This window comes from Chiloscyllium punctatum, chromosome 8, assembly GCF_047496795.1.
Source record: "Chiloscyllium punctatum isolate Juve2018m chromosome 8, sChiPun1.3, whole genome shotgun sequence".
NCBI classification, from domain to species: Eukaryota; Metazoa; Chordata; class Chondrichthyes; order Orectolobiformes; family Hemiscylliidae; genus Chiloscyllium; species Chiloscyllium punctatum.
In genome coordinates, this window is record NC_092746.1 from 50,888,483 (window position 1) to 50,905,868 (window position 17,386).

The following is a 17,386-nucleotide window of genomic DNA, read 5'->3' on the forward strand; positions in this document are numbered from 1 at the left end:
AGGGATGACTTTATAGAGCTTTATAAACTCATGAGGGGCTTGGATAGGATAAATAGACAAAGTCTTTCCCTCAGATCAGGGAGTCCAGAAATAGAGGGCATAGGTTTAGGGTGAGAGGGGAAAGATATAAAAGAGATCTAAGGGGCAACTTTTTCACTCAGAGGGTGGCACATGTATGGAATGAGCTGCCAGAGGAAGTGGTGGAGGCTGGTACAATTGCAACATTTAAAAGGCATTTGGATGGGTATATGAATAGGAAGGGTTTGGAGGGCTATCGGCCAGGTGCTGGCAGATGGAAATAGATTGGGTTGGGATATCTGGTTGGCATGGACGGGTTGGACCGAAGGGTCTGTTTCCCTGCTGTACATCTCTATGACTATAAAATGTAGTGAAACATGGCCTCATAAGGGTAAGTGACTGCATAACAGCCCAAAATGTATTGCAAATTTAAGCTAACCAAAGTCCCTGTAGACTCAATGGTATTCTGCTGTACTGACTTGCTCGGATAAAGATTAGGAAAAATTATCTGCAGCAGTATGAAAGTAAAATTCAGTTTTATTATTACCAGAAAGATATTGGAAATGATAAGTAATTAACAACAAAGGTCAGTGTCTGGATTCTTAACACCTCTTTACGGAATGCGAAATGTGCACTAAGTGAGTGCTGTGCTAATAAACAACACCTACTTAAAGATCTGGAGTTATTTACTGATAATGATGCTTTAATTGTGCCTGGAGATACTAAAATGAGGGCCTGTACATTTAGCACTCACACTGATTAGGAATGTTGTTGTGGAATGGTGTATGTCGTTTCCATGCACTCAATAATGGGCAACGGTTCAAATCAAAGAGGACCGACAGATTCTCAGGATTAGCACTGGTGGAGGGAGTTACAGCAGAGGAAGGATGTCCTGCATCCACAGTGGGTGAGGGAGAGGGAGGGGAGAGGATATCACTGAGGAGTGAAAGCCTGCAGTCCTGCTTCATTGGTTAGGCCACTGTTGGAATATTGCATGCAATTCTGGTCTCCTTCCTATCGGAAAGATGTTGTGAAACCTGAAAGGGTTCAGAAAAGATTTACAAGGATGCTGCCAGGGTTGGAGGATTTGAGCTACAGGGAGAGGCTGAACAGGCTGGAGCTGTTTTCCCTGGACCGTCGGAGGCTGAGCGGTGATCTTATAGAGGTTTATAAAATTATGAGGGGCATGGATAGGGTAAATAGAAAAAGTTTTTTCCTTGGGGTTAGGGAGTCCAGAACTAGAGGGCATAGGTTTAGGGTGAGATGGGAAATATATAAAAGAGACCTAAGGGGCAAATTTTTCACACAGAGGGTGGTATGAGTATTAAATGAGCTGCCATAGGATGTGGTGGAGGCTGGTACAATTGCAACATTTAAAAGGCATTTGGATGGGTATATGAATAGGAAGGGTTTGGAGGGATATGGGCCAGGTGCTGGCAGGTGGGACTAGATTGGGTTAGGATATCTGGTCGGCATGGATGGGTTGGACTGAAGTGTCTGTTTCCATGCTGTACATCTCTATGACTCTATGACTCTACATAACTCCAGTGGCACACCAGATTTAATGATTTGACATGAGAGTGTAAAGTAAGATATCCAAAGTTATTTCTCAATAGCTACACCACCATGTGTATCAAAACCTTAACACACAACATCTATTAGCAAACTAGATACTAATATTCAGGCACCTCACACAATTGACTATAATTACTCCAGCTACAGGCAAAAACTCCTAGATCTCCAACCATGTGTGGTATCAGACATACTTGTCAATACTTTTGTTTACAATTAGCATTCTTTCTTTTACAGAACAAGATAGCACACAATGGATGCCTACAGTTAGCTGACAAAGGGAAGAGAATCAGGACTCCATGACAACACTACCCTGAGGATGCAGTGCCAGTACTAATCAGGAGTGGTGTAGGAGATGTCCTAACTGCAACAAAGCAGGAGACATGTCATCTGGAAGTCTGTGAGTACTCCAATTTTGTTATAGATGTACAACTATTCCTCATCCTTAATCCCCTGTACTCAATTTTGAGCTCAATATGATCTTGACACATAATCCATCTAATGTGACTCTTCCAATATTATCATTGCCCATGCTCCCAGCAGCAAGGTCCACTTTAACTGAGGAGGAACAGGAGGAGAAGGTGTGAGGGAGAAGTCACAATAGTAATTGTTACCACTGTTGTAGGCAACTAGTTCAGACAGCAGAAACATGTATATCTTAGAGGCTACAGTAAAAGGAAGATGCTCATTTTGGAATGCACAAGATACTCATGAACAACAAACATCCTGTTAGGAATTTGAATAAATATACTTCTATGGACTATGAGAAACAGAAAAATGGCACCAAATATTTCTGGACTGAAGAGGATTTATCATGCAATTTCTCGGAGACCATAGGATTTATGTTCTTTATTGCTTAGCAGCAGCCCTTGACTGAGATTGCTATAACATTTCTGAGACATGGTGAAGAAGCTTGCTGAAAAAGCATCACTCTCTACTCTATTCGGTAAGAGAAGAATCTTAAAACAAAGATAACTAAAAGCCCTCTCTCTTCGTGAGGTAGTTTGAAAACCTAATAAAATATCAATATTGGAATTTGTAACTGTTTCCCACCTGAATTTGAAACCTGATCTGAAGACTATCATTCTGAAATCATCAGCAATTTTATTTCATCAATAGGGAATCAAAGGAACTATGAGAAGTCAATCCATTCTATCTTCTGGATCTGTACAATTGTGTTGGACATTTTTTGTGAATTTCTTTCCATAAAACCATAAGAAATAGGAACAGGAGTCGGCCATTTGGTTCCTTGAGCCTCCTCCACTAATCAATAGGACCATGGCAGATCCATCATTCTTCATGCCCACTTACTTGTCCTTTCCATGGAAAGGACTCTGCTCCCACAGCTCTCTCTGGTAAGGAGTTCCAAAGATTTACACATTATCTCTTAAACAGGGTGTCACATTAGCTATTTTCTAGTGGTCTAGGACCCTCCCTGACCATGGTGATTCCTGAAAGATCACCGCAATCTCCTCAACCATCTCAGGGGTGTACTCCATCTAGTCCAGGTGATTTATCCACCTTCAGCCCTTTCACCTTCCCCAACACCTTCTCTTCATCTTTGCCCCCTGACTCTCCTGAAGTTCTGGTATGCTACTGGTGTCTTCCACCATGAAGACGATGCACAATGCCTATTCAGTTCCTCCACCTTTTCTTTGCCCCCATAAATACTTTGCTAGCCTCATTTCCAGTGATCCAATCTCCGTTCCTGCTTCTCTCTTACCTTTTATATATCCAGGAAAATCTTTTGCAATCTTCTTTTATATTACCAGCTAGCTTACCTTCATATTTCATCTTCTCTCCCTTATTGCTCTCGGTTATCCGCTGGCTTTTAAATGTTTCCCATGTTCTGGTTCCCTACTAAACTTCACCACATTGTATGTTTTTTCTTGTGATTTTATGCTGTCCCTGACTTCCATTGTCAGACATGGTTGCCTCGCTCGCCTGTTTTTATATTTCTCCTTTCTTGGAATGAAGTTCTGCTATCTCCAGAAACACCTGCCATTATTGCCTTTACATCTCCCTTGCTGGGCTCCCCTTCCATTCAACTCTGGCCAGCTCCTCCCTCCAGTTTTTGCAGTTATCCTTATTCAATTGTAATATCATTACATCGGATTCCAGGTTCTTCCTCTCAAGCTGCAGGGTGAATTAGGGGCTCCTTCATCTTAAGCTCCCTAATCAAATCTACATCTTTACACATCACCAAATCCAGAATGACCTGTTCCCTAGTGTGTTCTACTACAAGCGGCTCCAAAAACCATCTCGTAGACATTCCATGAATTCCTTTGCTTGGGATGCCATACCAACCTAATTTTCCCAGTCCACCTGCATACTGAACCCCCAGTGATTATTCTAATAGTGCCTCTCTTACGTGCTTTTTCTATCTCCTGATTTATTTTCTGCCCCTCATCTTGACTACTGCTAGAAAGCCTGTACATTACTCCCATCAGGGTATTTCATGTTTCCCCAAATCCACCCACACAGCTTCTACGCCTTCCAACTCTGTATTACTTCTTGCTATTGATTTGTTGTCTGTAAATTACCACAGGCTACCTTTAATTTGGTTACTTATTAAGAAACCTCACAGACAATCCAATACTGAAACAATTTCTTAAACTATGTTACATGAAGCAGTCAAAATAAGAGCCCTCAAGTAAGCAAGTTAAGCCTCACTACTCAACTTAGCTATAACCAAATTAAGGTGGAATTTAGCTACAATCCAACCAACAGCATCTCTCTCTAGATGTGTCCAGAGTTCGATAATTATGCATGGTTCTGTGCAGTTCTATTACTGTAGAATCTTAAAACTTAATTTGCATAAGATTTTATATCTTCTGAAGTTTAGATGTGACATTATTGATGATCCTTTAGTTCCATTCATCCACAGCACTGATTACAGTTCTGAAGTCATCAAGTTTATAAAATTAGATTAGCTTATGGAATCCCTACAGTGTGGAAACAGGCCCTTCGGCCCAATAAGTCCACACCAACCTTCCAAAGAGTAACCCACCCAGACCCATTCCCTTATATTTACCCCTGATTAATGCACCTAACCTAGGCAAGCCTGAACACTATGGGCAATTTAGCATGGCCAATTCACCTAACCTGCATATCTTTGGATTGTGGGAGGAAACCTGAGCACCCAGAGGAAACCCATCCAGACATGGGGAGAATGTGCAAACTCCACACAGACAGTCACCCGAGGATGGAATTGAACCTGAGTTCCTGGCGCTGTGAGGCAGCAGTGCACACCACTGAGCCACCGTGCCGCCCATAGTCTGTAGCTTACCTTCTTACCTGCTTACCATGCAGGTGCATGGCATCACCGTTTCTTGTTACATTCAGTGTTAACACTCTTCTCTCCAGGAAACAGCTTTTCTATGGTGTTTTTACTCCTTCTTCTGAGGGGCAGTTTAGGTGGATTGGCCATGGTAGATGTGGGAATACGGGGGGTGGGGGGTTGGGGAGCTGGGTCTGGGAGGGAAGGTTTTTGGAGAGTCAGTACAGTCTCATGGACCAAATGGCCTCTTTCTACACTGTGGGGATTCTATGAGTCAATGATTCTAATCTATGACTAGCATATTGCTTTTAGTTCCTTTATAACAGTTTCTTCTTGTCCCTTTCACCTCAAGAAACAGTCTGTTCCAGAAAGAGTTATTGGTAATTATTTAATCCCTGAACAGCTATTAAAGTTCTGCAGTTTACAATATCACATACTTAATTTCATTTCTTCCTAACAAGGCAACCTTCTGCCTATCTGCATGTCCTTTTGATAGAATGCATATCCTTAGATATTCAGTTTCTAGCCCTGGTCCCCTTACAGCCATGTTTCTGTGATACCCACAACATCGTACCCACCAATTTCAAAGTGACATCTGAGTCATCATATAATTCTGGAACATACTAATATTCTTTTAAATAAACTTAGATCCAGTAAATAAGGGTGAGCAGACAGCCATTGAGCTAGAGAACAACGGCATCTCATTGAAATAAACAGTTTGGATTTTGAACATCTCTGTGATGCTCTGAGAGAAATAAGATGAAAATAAAACATCTCATAGTGTGAGGCAACCTGAAACCGATCCTCTCCAACATGGAGAGACTGGCCAGTCCCATCCAGTGATTTGTGAAACACAACCTGATGCAGTCTCTGTTGACCAAGGTCACAAATTCTACTGCTTCCTTGGAATGGCATTGCACTGCAAGGGAAACTCCGTTCGAGAGAGACTTGTCTAGTCATGTAGCTGCCCAAGGATCTGTTCTCCAATGGATCACTGGGTTAACTCAACAGACACTCAGCAGTATTGGTTGGGAACCTACATGGCCTTTCACTGAAAGCCAGCCCTCCCACAATCTGCAGAGAGTGGTCCAGTTGGACACCTTGCCTCAGAGTCTCAGCAGCCATGTAGCAGTTGCGTTGTTGATTCTCAGGTTGTACTTGTTGAAACAAATGGTTAGTCTCTCATAATCACAAGATGTGGATCATACAGGAGGTCACTGTCTGAAGTACTTCTTAACACCCTGTCCCTTCCTTCCCCAGTCAGTAAGCCTGGCCTCACCTGCAACTGTCAATCCTCCTCTCAACTACAGGGAAACCTTGCTGATGATTTGTTTGTGCGAATAAAACCCTGAAATTTATGGCAAAGATTTTGCACAGAAGCCCACCAAATGTTTTATTTAAGTAAACCTGGCTCCAGTAAATTAGGGTCAACAGGTAATCATTGAGCTGGAGAACAAAGGCACCTTATTAAAACTACAATGATGTTCCACCCAAGGTTAAGAATAACTCATTATATTGTGTGATATAAAATAGGCAGTTTTGTTCATTTGAGTTACTGAAACAGTTATTTTAGAAGTTAATAACGATACACATATTTTCTTAGAATGCATTTGGTACATTTTAATTGTTCAGAACCAAGGCCGATAGCACAAGGTCAATAGCTAATGGTTGCAGAGGTGGGGAGAGTGGTGATACTCCAGCTGCACGTTTGTGTCATCCAGCCACCCGAGAGCACATTTCCTGTCAAACATTGGACTATTACAGCAGCATTTTGGGCCTCACTGTGGTGGGCTTGGGAAAGGTGGGAGGGCGCTGCAGTGAGATCTAGAAAATTATTGCAAATCCACACTTGAACACTGCTCTCGACATTCCTGTAGCTTTGGGATGTTAGCTAATCGGGTCAGGTTGTGCATTACCCTCTCTGAATGGAGGCAGGCAACCAATTTCAATAATTAAGGCACCAGTGAGAGGCATGTGCTTGGGTTCACAGGGTTTTCGCCCACAGCAGTACAGCCCCATGTCACATATCAAGTCTGACAGAGTAATGGCAGTCCAGGGAGCTGTTAGACACTGAGGCTCCCTCCTTCAAACAAAGGGTTTCCAACATGACAGTCAGCCCAAGCATGCCTCTGGAGAAGTTGTCCCTCTAATCCGAGAATGCTTTCTGCTTGGTACCAGCAATCTATTAATTTAATGTTTAATAGATTCATCTATTTCGAGGAGTTTTCACATTCACTGATCTGTTATCTGCAGCACCTACCTTTCCTGCCTAGCCTGCAGAGACTCTAGCATTCTGACTGATCTCTCTACCATCCATAAAAGGATAGTGAGATCAGAAGTAGATAATTAGGCCCAAAATCAGGGTCACAAAGCTGGTTATAAAATCCTGCTATATGTATCTGTTTTCAGACTATCAGTGGTTTCTGTTGTGGTCATATTCACCAGGACTATCTAAAATGTCTTAGGTAGATTAATTGCCTCCAATTCTTCCTATTGGTATTAATCCAAGTTACTGAAGCCAAATGGGGAAGAATGCCCACATGAAGTCTTCAGCAGAAGATAGGCTTGATATGATAAATGTTCATTACATAATACTTAATAGCTTGTTAGATTACATCTGACATACCTATGATGGTCTCTTGTAAGGCATCAGGCTCAACCTATGAGAAAGTATACATTACTGTTACTGAAACATTCTCACACTGATTTGGTAAGAAATTGGAAAGGTCCTCCCAAGATCAGTCCTTTACGTCCTGATGGCAAGAACTTATCATGTGATGTTGGTTAACCCTCTCAGGTACTAACTGCTTTGAACAACAGTCAACATCAAACTCTGAACTTCCCGCATCTCTACCTCTCCACTTCCCAACTGAAGGGTAAACTACAAAAAAGAGAAACAGGGCCGATAAAACAATTATCAACTTGTCTGCTTCTAAAATTAGTGCATGTATGTTTGTTAGTCATAGTTTAGATCAGAGTGGTGCTGGAAATGCGCAGCAGGTCAGGTAACCTCAGAGGAGCAGGAAAATCGACGTTTCAGACAAAAGCCCTTCCTGATAAAGGGCTTTTGCCCGAAATATCAATTTTCCTGCTCCTCGGATCCTGCCTGACCTGCTGTGCTTTTCCAGCACCACTCTGATCTAAACTCTGGTTTTCAGCATCTGCAGTCCTCACTTCTGCCTGTTTGTTAGTCATATATGTGTCATTCATCAATACGTACTACTAACTTTTGTTGCCAGGCATGTAGACTGCTGTATAATTGTCCAACAAAAATTTCATTATATCTCTCACAATTGCATATAAACAAAATGTCTTGAAATAATTCAGAGATCTGCCACAGCTAAATACCACAGGCAACACAAAAGTCTTTAAGATTAAGACTTTGTTTGGAAGGCAATACTGAATGTGGTTCTGAACATAAACTGATTGACTGCAATGACATTTAAGGATTCTGCATTATCTCTGCAGTACCAAAGAATTTCACTGATGGATAAATTTGCACTAGTTAATAGACGTGCTCCACCAATGTCAAAATTACATTCTAAAATTGTTTTTCTTTCATTTTTTGATTGTTTGGAATTGAGCTACATTCTTAATGATTAAATTAATAGTTACAGTTCATCCATTCCCACGTAATGCAGCTTTGAAATGAATCAGAATCTTATACAGCCAGACTAGGTTTAGGTTCAAAGTCTAGACCTGGACAACCTCAGGAACAGTAAATTTCCTACAAAAAGTGTGGTCATTGTTTGAGGATTTTACAGACTTTATCTTTTCACTACTTTTGAAAAGCAAAGCATCAACAAATTAATGGAAATGAATCTAAAGGATTAATTCATACAGCGAAAACCATGAAAGAAAGATATATAATTTAGGAGATATAAATAAGCTAGATGTGCATACAAGTTAATTCACATCCGTAATGACTTTTTTTAATGGAGATACCAATCAGTTAATGAAATAGTTTCCACAAAATGCACAATGTCACAGTTAATTAAATTTGCCAACCTTCATTGATTTGATTTGCCTTTTTATTATGATGTCTCCCGACATCTACCTATTGAAAAAGCCAAGGGAAATTTAGCCTTTGATGTCTCACAATAAAGCTCGAACAACAGTACCCAAGACCAGAGGCATATTAAGATGCCTGATGTCTAAGCAAAAATTGAAAATTCCATTGGTTCAAGCTCCAAGGTGTGATTCTTTTACATCCATACTTGTAATAAAACTTCAATAGCTGGGCACAAGATTTAAGTCACATCACCACTTGTTTGTATGCAGCCCCTCTTGATTAGATGAAATTGCGCTCATTTCAAGCTTAGGGTTGCAATTGTAATAAATTAAACCTCTACTCAGTTCTCAGTGGATGGGTGTCTACAGTTCAAATTGGCCCAGAATTTGAAATTAGTTAGTTTTATTTCAAGAGGTTCTCAGAATGGCTGACATTATGAATGATGTATTCTGATGGACATTGATGTTAAAGCACTTTATGATAATAACTCCTTTGTCAGTTAAATGTAGGAATTTTGCAGATACATTTGAGATGATTTATTTTCACGGTTTCTAGTGTAATCATAAATGTGCTCTTTTAGAACTTAGGCTTGTTTTCATTAAAATTGGAGGAAATGTGCACAGTACATTGAAAAAGCTACTTCATACAAAATTGCAACATTGTTAGAAAAGCATGTACACCAGATCCATGATATACTGCCAACTTTAATGCCTCCGATTGCACGGAAACTATACCTTCAGTTTTACAGACCCTAGATGAAGGGAATGGACGGATATATAAGATGATAAAAAGTCATATCCTGGCACCACCAGGGAGATCTTCTGCAGTGGGCTACGATTGGTGTTGATTGCTCTCTTCACAGACCTAGGCCTCTGACTTACAAAATTAAGGCCCTTCTAGAAGCCACTGAACAGGGTTACCAAGGAGGTCTCCAAGCCATGTGGTGAGACCATTAGTTTTGTGGATATGGACTCCCTGTGGAAGCTCAGGGATAATCAGAGCCAGAGGTTCCATAACCCAAAAGGGAAGCGGGGGGGGGTGGGGGGAGGTGGTAGGGAGGGGTGCAGGGAGGGTGTTGGATGGGCAGGGAAGAACACCCCTGCAGCCCCAAAGACCCTGTGGAAGGATTTCCTTTCTGATTGTCAGGGCTTTGCATCAACAGAAATACGTTTGAATCCCTGACCTCCTTCTCAACCTGTCATAGTTGATCACACCAACCTGTCCATTGTCATTGTGGTGACTGGGGTGGCATCTCTCGAATCACCTGCAATGACCTCATTTGCTATTTCACTAATGGATCCTGTCCACAAAGATGTGTCCTTGATCTCTTCTACTTTGCAGCTACACACTCTGTGATATATCACCTGAGGGTAAAGCTTTACTGTCCTCCCATCCAAGCTTAAACTCACCCAAATCACCCTTGACACCTTCATTATCATCACATTCACTGCTAAATGTGCAAGAATATCTTAATAAATAAAAAATTGAGAGAGGAAACATTATTTTCAATCCCTAATTTCCTAGCTGCTGAATGCATCCCTCTCTCTGATAACTCTATGTAACTGAACCAGACTGTTCACAATATTTAATATGTTATGAGCTCTGATCACATATTGTGCATCATTAAAATCATTTACGTCTTCCAGATGATCATCTGACTCTATCCCTGCTTAACTTGTTGCTGTTGAAATCATTGTGCATTGCTTTATTGCCTCTATGCATGACTATTCTAAAGCATTTCTCACTGTCCTACATTCCACCCTCAGGATGCATGAAGTCATCCAAAACTGCAACCTATATCTTAATTCACATTGTTCCATTCATCCATCACCCTGTGCTTATTCTCAGTTCAGCAATACTTTGCTTTTAAATTTGTCATTCTCATTCTTCAAGCTTTTCCCCAAGCTACCTATCTCATCTCCTTTAGTTCCAAACCCTCCAAAGTATCTGTACTCCTCCAACTCTCACCTCTTTAACATTCCCAATTTGAATTGTTCCACATTGTTGCCTAAATTCCTCTATAAAACTTACTGCCTTTCTATTCTCTTTCTAGATGCTCCTCAAAACCTACCTCTAATCAAATGTTTTCATCTGCCCTAATATTTCCTTATTTGGCCTGATGTCAATGTTTGTCTCTATCATGCTTCTGTGAGCATCATTGAAGAAGCTCTTTCAATGCAAGTTGTTGCTATGCCTTTCTGTGAACTTAACAATGGTTGAAAATTTTTAATAACTTGGCACATTCTTCCCTCACACCATCTTAACAGTCAACATGAATCTATGCAGTTTTAATGGATATAAAATATACCCAGGTCACAGGAACTGCCAATCCAGGAGTAACGGGAAGGTTTTCCAATTTCTGAATTCTAAATGTGAGTCAACATTCCTCTTCAATAGAGATACTCGATAGATCACCTGGACAAACTGTATTGTACAGGCACAAGGGGGTAGTCTGAAGAGATTCAGAGAAAGCACTCCCATTGTGCAGTGAAGTTCCAATGAGCTATGACTGGTGCCTCTCTTGCTGAGATTATGGCTAAGTAGAATCAGAAACATGACACGTGCAACAGTTAATATGAATAAGCAGTCAGGGCTGCCAAAGAGGCCTGGAAGGCCAAAACAGCAACAACGTCAGTGCAATTCCAGCTAAGGCTTCTCTGAAGGCAGCACCCAAACAAAAGTCTGATCAGCCAATTAAGTCTCAGGTTCTATATATTGGTGGAAAATACTGTATAACAAAAACAAAACCTGAATAAAATAAAATTAATACATTGATATATTGTCGTGACCACAGATCATAAACCTGGATCACATAAGGACATATTGAACTTTTAATAATAACTTACATTTTTTTTAGAAAAGCACATAGAACCAAACAAATGACTCAGAACATAAATTCAGACCAATGTAATTCAGTGAGTGTCTGGAAGGCCTGTGTGCAATATCTTTAGTGTGAAAGGAGTCACAGCTGATGAATGTCAAGCAAGCATCAAAGAGAAGGGATATTAAAAGTAGCAATGCACTGCAAGCTGAACTGTAATCTCCTGTAAGGTCTCAGAATCGTAACCAAGACAGGAGAAGAGAAAGCAGTGAAGATGTTTTAATCATTTCAAGAAAACACAAAAATAGGGGTTAAAAGCCAGTTTCAACTCTAATCTGTGTGTGCAACTGGGCAAGGTGTCTGCTCTGTGGGTCATAGCTAAGAAAACCATGAGTTATCCTTGCACTATAAATTAAAAGAAAAGAAAGCTGTCTCTCTCTCGCTCTCTCTTTGCTGGAAGCCAGAAAGCAAGTGAAGTGCAGTCAACAGGAAACAGGACAAAGTCCTTTCAGTCAGTCTGCTAGGCCAAACCTCTTAAATGCTTATCCACCAAGATCAATTCTACGGATATCACCCAATGTTATGGACTTAATGTCCATTGACTAATCTTCACAGAACTTAGAAACTGATCCACATTTTTTATCAACTCTTATTATTTATTTGACTCACCTCATTTCTATTCTGAGTGTATGTGTGTTACGTTGTTATTTCTTATGTGTGGAACTAATGTGTTCACTCTTTCGTTAACTCAGGAAAGCCAGATTAAATTGGCTCCTTTTAAAATATTGGTCTGGGAAAGGATTCTTTGTAAGTAAATCTTGTTGCAATCAACCAAGGGGGAGCCAGTTCACCTCACCTTACCTGGAACTTGGCAATTTGTGCTAACCCCATCTGGAACTGTAATAAATGAAGGAACCTCAAATGCAGACTAGTCAAAACAATATAGAATCTTTAACATGATGTAACATCCCAAAATAAGTCTCAGGAGTGTCATAGAATAAAGCAAGAACTGAACCTATAAGGAGATACACACAATTCACTCCACCTGATATCAAGAAATGGTTGGAGACACTGGATACTGCAAAGGCTAAAGGCTCTGACAACATTCCAGAAATAGTACTGAATAACTGTGCTCCAGAACCTGCCACTCCCTTAGCTGTTCCAGTATAGTTACAATACTGACGTCTACCTGGCAACGTGGAAAATTGCCTCAATATGTCATGTGAAAGGTGTCAATCAACAGTGCTATCAAGCAGCACCTACTCAGCAATAACCTGCTCAGTGACACCCTATTTAGGTGTCAGGGCCACTCAGCTCCTGATCTCATTACAGCCTTATTTCAAACATAGACAAAAGAGCTGAATTCCAGAGGTGAGGCGAGAGTGACAGCTCTTGACATCGAGGCTACATTTGACCTAGGATCAAGGAGCCTGAGCAAAACTGAAATTCTCTGCTGGTTGGATCGTTCCTGTCACGTAGGAAAATGGTCATGGCTGTTGGAGGTCAGTCATCTCAGCTTCAGGACATCTCTGCAGGAGTTCCTCAAGGTAGTGTCTGAGACCAAACCATATTCAGCTGCTTCATTGATGACCTTCTTTTGTCACAAGGTCAGAAGTGGGGATTTTTGCTGATGATTGCACAATGTTCAGCATCATTCACAGCTCCTCAGATACTGAAGCAGTCCATGTTCAAACACAACAGGATCCAGACCAGAGGTGGGGAACCTTTTCATGTTGGAAGGCCACATTATGTTAGTTGTAATCTAATAAGGACCCATCCAAGAATTTCCAATAGCCCTTATGACTTACCAATTTTTTAATTGTGGCGGTCAGTCTCTGAGGATTATTTCGTTGAATTTTCTTTTACTCTCTGGTATTTTAAATACATTCATTTTAAGATTAAAATAAAATAATAAAGGATGAAAAAACATATTAATAAAAAATAAAACATTTGTTCTGCAAAATTTGGATTCATTCAAAAGGCCACACACAATGGTCTAGAAGGCCGCATGTGGCCTTAAGGCCGTAGGTTCCCCACCCCTGATCTAGACAATATCCAGGCTTGGGCTGACAAGTGGCAAGTAACATTCACATCACACAAAGCCCAGGCTATGGCCATCATCAATAAGAGACAATGTAACCACTGCCCCTTGACACTCAATGATTTATCATCACTGAATTCCCCACAATCAACATCCTTGAGTTTACCATTGACAAGAAACTCAATGGACTCATCACAAAAACACATGAGCAGGTCAGATGTGAGGAATACCACAGCAAGTAATTCACCCCCTGACTTCCAAAAGCTTGTCCATCATTTACAAGGTATGAGTCAGGAATTGATGGATTACTCTCTACTTCGCCTGGATGAGTGCAGCTTCAACAACACTCAAAAAGCTTGCAACAATTTAGGACCATTAAGTGTATAAGTCCTGATAAGATTTGCTTTCCCAAAATGCAGCAGCTTGCATTTATCTAAATTAAATTCCATCTGCCACCTTTCAGCCCATTGGCCCAACTGATCACGATCCCATTGTATTCTGAGGTAACCTTCTTCACTGTCGACTACACCTCCTATGTTCATGTGCAAACTATTTATATGAATGACGAAAAGTAGTGGACCCAGCACCGATCCTTGTGGCACTCTACTGGTCACAGGCCTCCAGTCTGAAAAACAACACTCTACCACCACCCTCTGTCTTCTACCTTTGAGCCAGTTCCATATCCAAATGGCTAGTTCTCTCTGTATTCCATGAGATCTAACCTTGCTAACCAGCCTCCCACAGAGAACCTTGTCGAATATCTTACTGAAGTCCATATAGATCACGTCCACTGCTCTGCCTTCATCAATCTTCTTTGTTACTTTTTTCAAAAAAGTCATTTAGGTTTGTGAGACATGATTTCCCACACACAAACATGTTGACTATCCCTAATCATTCCTTGCCTTTCCAAATACATGTAAATCCTATCCCTCAGGATTCCCTCCAACAACTTGCCCACCACCAACGTCAGGCTCACTGGTCTATAGTTCCCTGGCTTTTTCTCATCACCTTTCTTAAATAACGGCACCACGTTAGCCAACCTCAGGTCTTCTGGCACCTCACCTGTGACTAGCGATGATAAGTATCTCAGCAAGGGGCCCAGCAACCAGTTCACTAGCTTCCACAGAGTTCTAGGGTACAGCTGATCAGGTCTTGGGGATTTATCCACCTTCATGCATTTCAAGACATCCAGCACTTCCTCCTCTGTAACCTGGACATTTTGCAAGATGTCACCATCTATTTCCCTACAGTCTATATCTTCCATATCCTTTTCCACAGTAAATACTGATGCAAAATATTCATTTATTATCTCCCCTATTTTCTGTGGCTCCACACAAACGCCGCCTTGTTGATCTTTGAGGGGCCCTATTCTCTCCTTTGTTACCCTTTTGTCCTTAATGTATTTGTAAAAAGTCTTTGGATTCTCCCTAACTCTATTTGTCAAAGCTATCTCATGTCCCCTTTTTGCCCTCCTGATTTCCCTCTTAAGTATACTCCAACTATCGTTATACTCTTCTAAGGATTCACTCGATCTATCCTGTCTATACCTTACATATGCTTCCTTCCTTTTCTTAAACAAACCCTCACTTTCTCTAGTCATCTAGCATTCCCTATAACTACCAGCCTTTCCTTTCACCCTGACAGGAATATACTTTCTCTGGATTGTCGTTATCTCATTTCTGAAGGCTTCCTATTTTCCAGTCATCCCTTTACCTGCAAACTTCTGCACCCAAACAACTTTTGAAAGTTCTTGCCTAATACTGTCAAAGTTAGCCTTCCTCCAATTTAGAACATCAACTGTTAGATCTGGTCCATCTTTTTCCATCACTATTTTAAAACTAATAGAATTATGGATACTGGCCCAAAAGTGCTTCCCCACTGACACCTCAGTCATCTGTCCTGTCTTATTTCCCAAGAGTAGGTCAAGTATTGCACCTTCTCTAGCAGGTACATCCACATACTGACTCAGAAAATGTTCTTGTCCAGTCTTAACAAATTCCTCTCCATCTAAACCCTTAACACTATGGCAGTCCCAGTCTATGTTTGGAAAGTTAAAATCCCCTCCCATAACCCCCTATTATTCTTACAGATAACTGAGATTTCCTTAGAAATTTGTTTCTCAATTTCCCTCTGACTATTAGAGGGTCTATAATACAATCCCAATAAGGTGATCATCCCTTTCTTATTTTTCAGTTCCACCTAAATAACTTCCCTGGATGTATTTCTGGGAATATCCTCCCTCAGTACAGCTGTACTGCTATCCCTTACCAAAAACACCACTCCCACTCCTCTCTTGCCTCTCTTTCTATCCTTCCTGTAGCATTTGTATCCTGGAACATTAAGCTGCCAGTCCTGTCCATCACTCAGCCATGTTTCTGTAATTGCTATGATATCCCAGTCCCATGTTCCTAACCATGCCCTGAATTCATCTGCTTTCCCTGTTAGGCCCCTTGCATTGAAATAAACGCAGTTTAATTTATCAGTCCTAACTTGTTCTCTGATTTGTCCCTGCCTGCCCTGACTGTTTAACTCGCTCCTTTTCCCATCTGTACCAGTCTCAGATTGATCTCTTTCCTCACTAACTCCCTGGGTCCCACACCCACTTTACGAGTTTACATTCTCCTGAGCAGCACTAGCAAATCTCCCTGCCAGTATATTAGTTCCCTTCCAATTCAGGTCGAATCCACCTTCTTATACAGGTCACCTCTACCCCAGAAGAGATTCCAATGATCCAAAAATGTGAATCCTTCTCCCATACACCAGCTCCTCAGCCACACATTCATCTGCTCTATCCTCCTATTCTTATTCTCACTAGCTCATAGCACTGCGAGTAATCCAGATATTACTATGCTCGAGGACCTCCTTTTTAAATTCCTGCCTACCTTTCTATATTCTCCCTTCAGAATCTCAACCTTTTTCCTTCCTATGTTGTTGGTACCAATGTGTACAATGACCTCATACTGGGCCCTCTCCCCTTTGAGAAAATTCTGTACCCTCTCTGAGACATCCTTGATCTTGGTACCAGGGAGGCAACACACTATTCTGATTTTTCACTGCTGGCCTCAGAAACGTCTGTCTGTTCCCTGACTAGACAGTCCCCTAACACAATCGGTCACTTAGAACCCAATGCACCCCACAGAAATGGGGATAGTCACAGAAGACTCCCGTACTACCAGCCTACCTCTCATACCTATCCTGGAGTTAACCCATCTACCTGATTGTATCTGTGGCGTGTCTCCCTTCGTATAACTGTCATCCATCACACTCCCTAGCTCTTACAAATTCCTCATTGCCTCTAACTGCCACTCCAACCGATCCATTTGAACTGATAGGATTCACAACCAATGACATTTAATGTAGATATAGTTTTCAGTAACTCTTAAACTCTCCTGAAACTCCCACATCTGACAAGAAGAGCATATCACTCTCCAAAGGCCATTTTGCTCCTTGCAATCTACAGACCCAGGAAATAACACCGTCTTATTGCTCTACAAAAAACTGCTCCAAGCTAACTTAATACTTATGGCTTATATTTTTAAAATTTAATCAAGAGACAGATCCCAATAAAAACATATAATTAAGAAAGAATCCATTCTATTCACTATTTTAGATTAACAGCAAGGGTATACTTAAAACTATTTA

The 17,386-nt window shown here is 41.0% G+C and overlaps 1 pseudogene; it reads left to right on the plus strand.

Moving 5' to 3' along the window:
* Positions 1–2,490: 2,490 nt before the first annotated feature.
* Positions 2,491–11,638, plus strand: LOC140480213 (large ribosomal subunit protein eL24-like; annotated as a pseudogene).
* Positions 11,639–17,386: the final 5,748 nt, after the last annotated feature.